At 43.0% G+C, this 6,686-nt stretch overlaps 1 protein-coding gene across 2 annotated transcripts in view; it reads left to right on the top strand.

The window, feature by feature from the left end:
• Positions 1–6,686, top strand: part of LOC105526592 (chromosome unknown open reading frame, human C6orf201) — a 57,923-nt gene that overhangs the window by 9,892 nt on the left and 41,345 nt on the right. The window lies entirely within an intron of this gene.

Consider the following 6,686-nt stretch of genomic DNA (forward strand, 5'->3'; position numbering starts at 1 on the left):
TACTCGGGAGGCTGAGGCAGGAGAATCGCTTGAACCTTGGAAGTGGAGGTTGCAGTGAGCCGAGATCGTGCCATTGAACTCCAGCCTGGGCGACAAGAGCGAGACTCCGTCTCACAAAAACAAAAATAACAACAAATACTATAGACTGGGTAGCTTATAAACAGAAAAATTTATTTCTCGTAGTTCTGGTGGCTGGGAAGTCTAAAATCAAGGCAGATACCATGTTTGGAGAAAACTTTCTGGTTCGTAGATGGCACCTCTTGCTGCGTCTTCATGTAGTGGAAGGGGTTAGGGGTGGGTATCTCTCTTAGGCCTAGTTTACAAGGCACCACCCCCATGACCTGATCACCTCTTAAAGGCCTACTCACCATGTAATACCATCACCTTGGAGGTTAGGATTTAACATATGAATTTTGAGGGGCATGAACATTCAGACCACAGCACCGCCTTCCCCAGCTTTTGTGAGATTCACTTCCATCCTATTTCAACGGAAATTGCATCATCTTTTGATGGAAACCCTCCTGAGTTCCTCCTATTCAAGCAGGCTCCAAACGACTACAGCTGACCCTTGAACAGCTCATCTGAACTGTACAGGTCCACTTATGGTGTGGCAGGAGATTAAAGAAAAATAAAATCAATGAAAAAAAGAAATAAACTTTCCTGGATTAGGCTGACTTTTCCCAAAGGCAGCAATAGGCACAGCCCAGACCCAGAAAAAGTTTTAATAATACTATCTAATGTGCTCTGGAAACTCTCCCAGCACTCCCTCAACACAGGGAGAAGAAAAACAAATTTTCCTTTGTTTTATGGAATAAGTTTATAGATTCCTGTTCTCTGTAAATAGTAACTTAAAGTAATTCTGTTTTGTCTAAGCAGTAGAGTGAAGGTCATGAGCCTCTAAACAGGCCTGAGTTGTGGCCACCTGGGCGCCATAATGAAGGTTATAGGATAAGCTCATGCCTAGGCAAAATCTAGATAACAGACATTGGGTTGCTTGGCAACGGTCGTGTGTAATCCTGAGTTATGAACCTGTTACAACTTAATTAACTGTCTTTATCCTGCCTCTGTATCCCTGCTTTCACGCCACTGTAAGCTTGCTTCAAGCTAGCCCACCCCCTTTTATGAAGTATAAAAGTCAAGTACTGTCTTTGTTCTGCGCCTAGTCTTTGAATGTTAAATCTGCTAGGTCTAAGTGCACTCAATAATAAAGACATCCTTCTGTATACACCCCAAGGTCTCTCTCTGGTCCTCCTGATCCCGCAACAATAGGTGGATTTTTTTCAGTAAATATATTGGAAATTTTTTTGAAGATTTGCCATAATTTGAAAAAATTTGTAGACCAATCATATAGTCCAGAAATAGCAAAAAAATTAAGAAAAAATTAGGGTGGTGGGCATGGTGGCTCATGCCTGTAATTCCAGCACTTTGGGAGGCTGAGGCAGGTGGATCATTTGAGGTAAGGAGTTTGAGACCAGTCTGACTAACATGGTGAAACCCTGTCTTTACTAAAAATACAAAATTAGGCGGGTGTGATGGTACACGCCTGTAATCCCAGCTACTTGGGAGGCTGAGGTAGGAGAATTGCTTGAACTTGGGAGGTGGAGTTTGCAGCGAGCTGAGATTGTGTCACTGCACTCCAGCCTGGGCAACAGAGTGAGACTCAAAAAAAAGAGAAAAAGGGATGTTGTGACTGCATAGAATTTATGTAGATACTAGTCTACTCTATCATTTACTACCATAAAATGTACACAAACCTATTAGGAAAAGTTAAAATTTATAAAAACTTACACAAGCACTTACAGATTGTATTTGGTGTCATTCACAGTCAAGGGAAATGTAAATGAGAATAAAGATGCAGTATTAGGCCAGGCGCAGTGGCTCACGCCTGTAATCCCAGCACTTTGGGAGTCCAAGGGGGTAGCTCACCTGAGGTCAGGAGTTCAAGACCAGCCTGGCCAACATGTTGAAACCCCATCCCTACTAAAAATACAAAAAGCAGCCAGGCATGGTGGTTGGCACCTATAATCCCAGCTACTCAGGAAGCTGAGGCAGGAAAATCTCTCGAACAGGGGAGGCAGATACTGCAGTGAGCTGAGATCACGCCATTGCACTTTAGCTTGGGCAACAAGAGTAAAACTCCACCTCAAAAAAAAAAAAAAAAAATGCAGTATTAAATCCTAACTGTAGAAAAGTAACTGTAGCAATACCGTAGTGCTGTAGTAATTTCATAGCCACCTCCCGTTGTTCTTGCTGTGAGCTCAAGTGGTGTGAATAGCCACTTAAAATGCCATGTGATGCCAGTCATCTCTGTGTGAGCAGCTCATCTCTCTAGTAAATTACATATCACAGTAAAGTGATTTCACAGTTCTCATGCATTTTTTTGTGTTTAGTGCAATACCATAAAATTTGAATAACACCATGGGACCCACAAAAAGTGCCATTAGTGATCCCCGGCCTCCCAAAGTGCTGGGATTACAGGCATGAGCCATTGCGCCTGGCCATGATTTTCTTAATAACATTTTTTTGCTTGCTTTAAGAATGTGATGTATAATGCATATTACATTTACAATATGTGTTAATCAACTGTTTATGTTAACAGTAAGGCTTCCAGTCAACAGTAGGCTATTAGTAAAAGTTTTGAGTGAATCAAAAGTCAACAAAGTAGCTGGATGTGGTGGCATGGTACAGGTGCTAGACTACCACGCTCAACTACTCGGAAGGCTGTGGCAGGAGGATTGCTTGAGCCCAGGAGTTCGAGATCAGCCTGGGCAACATAGCAAGACATTTTTTTTTTTTTTTTGCGACGGAGTTTTGCTCTTGTTGCCCAGGCTGGAGTGCAATGGCGCGATCTCAGCTCACTGCAACCTCCACCTCCCGCATTCAAGCAATTCTCTGTCTCAGCCTCCCAAGCAGCTGGGATTACAGGCATGTGCCACCACTCTCAGCTAATTTTTGTATTTTTAGTAAAGACAGGGTTTCACCATGTTGGCCAAATGGTCTCGATCTCTTGACCTTATGATCCACCCGCCTCGGCCTCCCAAAGTGCTGGGATTACAGGCATGAGCCACCGAGTCCAGCCAAGACTCTTTAACAAAAGAAACTTATATGCTTATTTTCAACTGGGCAGGGGTCAGAGCCCCTAACCTCCATGTTATTCAAGGGTCAACTGTATTTTCTAAGGGGTTTACATTTTTATTTATTTAGTTAGTTAGTTTCTTTAGTTTTGAAACAGAGTCTCACTCTGTCGCCCAGCTGGAGTGCAGTGGTATGATCTCAGTTGACTGCAACCTCCGCCTCCCGGGTTCAAGCGATTCTCCTGCCTCAGCCTCCCAAGTAGCTGAGATTACAGGCATGTGCCACCACACCTGGCTAATTTTTGAATTTTAGTAGAGACAGGGTTTTGCCATGTTGGCCAGGTTGGTCTCAAACTCCTGACCTCAAGTGATCCACCCACCTTGGCTTCCCAAAGTGCTGGGATTCCAGGTATGAGCCACCAAGCCCGGCTGGGGTTTACATTTAGCTCATAGAAAATCTGTGCCCTTGCTCCCCATACCTTCACCCGGTTAATGAAAGCACAGTTGGCTTCCAACACTGCCCTCTTTTCCCTGTGGCCACAGGCAGCTGTGATCCCAGCCACTCACCGTTATGTTTCCAGGTGTTGTGGGCTCAACAAAACACATAGATGTCCCTCAACAACATATATTGTCTCTCAACAAGATACACTGAAGTCCTAATTCCCAGTGCCCCAGAAAGTGACTAGATTTGGAAATAGGGTCTTTACAGGGTGCAGAAGTAATTAGACTTAGATGAGGTCATAATATGTATAGAGAGGGTTCTTCATCCAGTATGACTGGTGTCCTTATAAGAAGAAAGAGACATCTCTTGTGACAGTAGAGACAGAGATGGGCGTGATACATCCATAGTCAAGGAATACCAACGATTGCAGGCAAACACCAGAAACTAGGAAGAGACAAAGAAAGATTCTCCCCTCAAGGTTTCAGCATGGCCTTGCTGCCCCCTTGATTTCTGACTTCCAGCCTCCTGAATTGTGAAACAATAAATTTGTTGTTTTAAGCGACCCCCTTTGTGGTACTGTTAGGACAGCCCTAGGAGACTGACGCACCGGTGTTAGGAGACATAGTCCCATTCCCCAGGTACTTCTCTAAAGTCCCCTTAAAGCCAAGAGCGGGAAGGGGAATGACATAGTACACAGCACTGCCCCGACTCTGTGCCTAAAGAAATCCTCACATGCCTTAAGGAATCCTGAATGAATGCTCCGTTTCTTCACATATTGATAGATACCTTGTGCATGAATAGGTGTCTGGCACCTACTCGAGTTTTCTCAGACTTTGGGGCCTTGGAGAAAACAAACCCAACAGAAAAATGTATATTTTCACATCCTGTTACATGTACACGTCCTTCAACTTAGCAATTCCACTTCTAGTTATTATCCTACAGAAATAACTTGTACCTGAGCACAAAAATAGATAAACATGGCCATGCACTAAAGCATTGTCTATAATAGTAAAAAATTTAAACAACCTATGACATTCAGTAGCTGAATAATTAAATGAAGGCATATATCCCTACAGTGGAATACTGTTAAAAAGAAGGTTGACATTAACATATCTCCAGTACAGATTATAGAGTTTTAATAAGCTGCAAAGGAAGATACACAGTATGGATCCATGTATGCCAAAAGAAAACTATACGTTTGTACCTATATATGTGTGTCTATAAATGCATAGAAAAGAGTTTTGAAGGAGACTTAGGAAATTCAGGACAGTGGCTACCTCCAGAGAAAGGATAGAGCTTGGAGAAGGAAAACGAAGCAAAACTTTCCCTTTTTACTATGTAGACTTTGCTGAGTTGTTTCATTTTAGTTATTCCAATGGAAACCTTTTACTTTTGTAATTAAAATGCAACATTAACATTGAAAAATGCAGTAATTATTTATGTGAAGTTGGAGAAATGGGTTTCGATTTTCTAGAGACATTCCCATTCTATATTGATTTAGATTTTGTCTCCGTAGCCTCCCAATGTAGACGGTGATAGACATCGAGACACGTTTAGCAGCTGGTAATTCCTGCCATGTGCAACTGCCAAGCAGCAGCGGGGTGCCTTTGTTTCAGAGGTATTTGGGTGCAGTGATTCTTTGCTATGGTTGGAAGCCAGTTTAAGGAGGCTCATGAGGCTGAGGTGAACGGCATTAAGGGGTAAGAAATGACTCCTCAGAGTCCTGAGTTTGTGCCTTCAGGGACCTGGCCTCAGGCTGAGTCCAGTCAGTCACTGGGAACACATTGGCCTTTGAGGTCTTGAATTCATCACTAAAAGTTTGCTCCATTGCCCAGATGCCATTTCCAAACATATAGTGATTTCCTTGCATGTGTATCCTGAAGACATGGCCCTATTTCTCTGACTTTCATCCATCAGACCAAGAATTTAAAAATGGATACTGCTGTCTTGCTGCTGCTGGGTCGAAAGCCTTCCTTCCAGAAGAAATTTCTTTTGACCTTAAAAATAGGTTTTGTTCCTCTTCCTGTCAATCTCCTCTTCACCTGAAGGATGCTTTGCCTATATTACTCTATATTGGTTACCCAGAAATGATTACATGAAGAAAGAAAGAAAAAGAACTAAACATCCATAATTAAAACAAAAAAAAAAACCCAGGTTTTTCTTTTGTATTTTAAATATAAAGTTAACTTTGGGAGGCTGAGGCAGGAGGATCACTTGAAGTTAGGAATGAGATGAACCTAGGCAACAAAATGAGACCCCCATCTCTGCAAATAATAACAAAAATTAGCTGGATGTGGTGGTGCATGCCTGTAGTCCCAGCTGCGGAGGAGGCTGAGGTCAGAGGATCACTTGAGCACAGGAGGTGGAGGCTGGAATGAGGTATGATTGCACCACTGCACTCCATCCTGGAGCTCTCATGGAGGTGCTGGCTGACCAGGGAGGGATGCTAGTCCATTTCTGATAACACAGGATCTAAGCCCCTCTGGTACTGACTTCATCTCCAAGTGGCTCTACCATGCGTTGTAACTGTACCACTGGCCGTCCAGAGTTCCTACAGCAGGCTGCAGCAATCCAAACCTCAAGTCTCAGTTATTGGAACACCCAAAAGAAGGAAGGTATTTCCCACTGACATAGCTGAAAATAGACACACTTATAACAGAGCGAGAAAAAACAGTTCATTTCTGGCCAGAAATGAATTTTGTAGAATCAAAAAGAACAGTAAGTTACACTCCCACATTCTAACTGACAGAGCATGCTGTTGTTTTAAGTTCAATCTATGTTGTAACCCTTGCTCAGGCAAAATCACCAATAGAAGGGGGCCCCAAGTTATGCAGCCTGACAATAATGTTAACAGTCACCCTGTTTCTTCCAGGAAGCTTGAAACTGTGCATCTCCAATTAAGTATGCAATTAAAGGGAAAACGAGAATCACAGTAATAATAATTGTATGTAACTTGCCATTAGTTTGAGAATGCACACATAACCAACTCTATTTGTGTGGTCCCAGCCTGCCAGCTTGTTTGCTTGTTTGTTCATTCTTTTTCTTTTTTTTGAGACAGAGTCTCGCTGTGTCACCCAGGCTGGAGTGCAGTGGCGTGATCTCAGCTCACTGCAAGCTCCGCCTCATGGGTTAACACCATTCTCCTGCCTCAGCCTCCCGAGTAGCTGGGA

This window comes from Colobus angolensis, unplaced genomic scaffold, assembly GCF_000951035.1.
Source record: "Colobus angolensis palliatus isolate OR3802 unplaced genomic scaffold, Cang.pa_1.0 Scaffold6, whole genome shotgun sequence".
NCBI lineage: Eukaryota > Metazoa > Chordata > Mammalia > Primates > Cercopithecidae > Colobus > Colobus angolensis.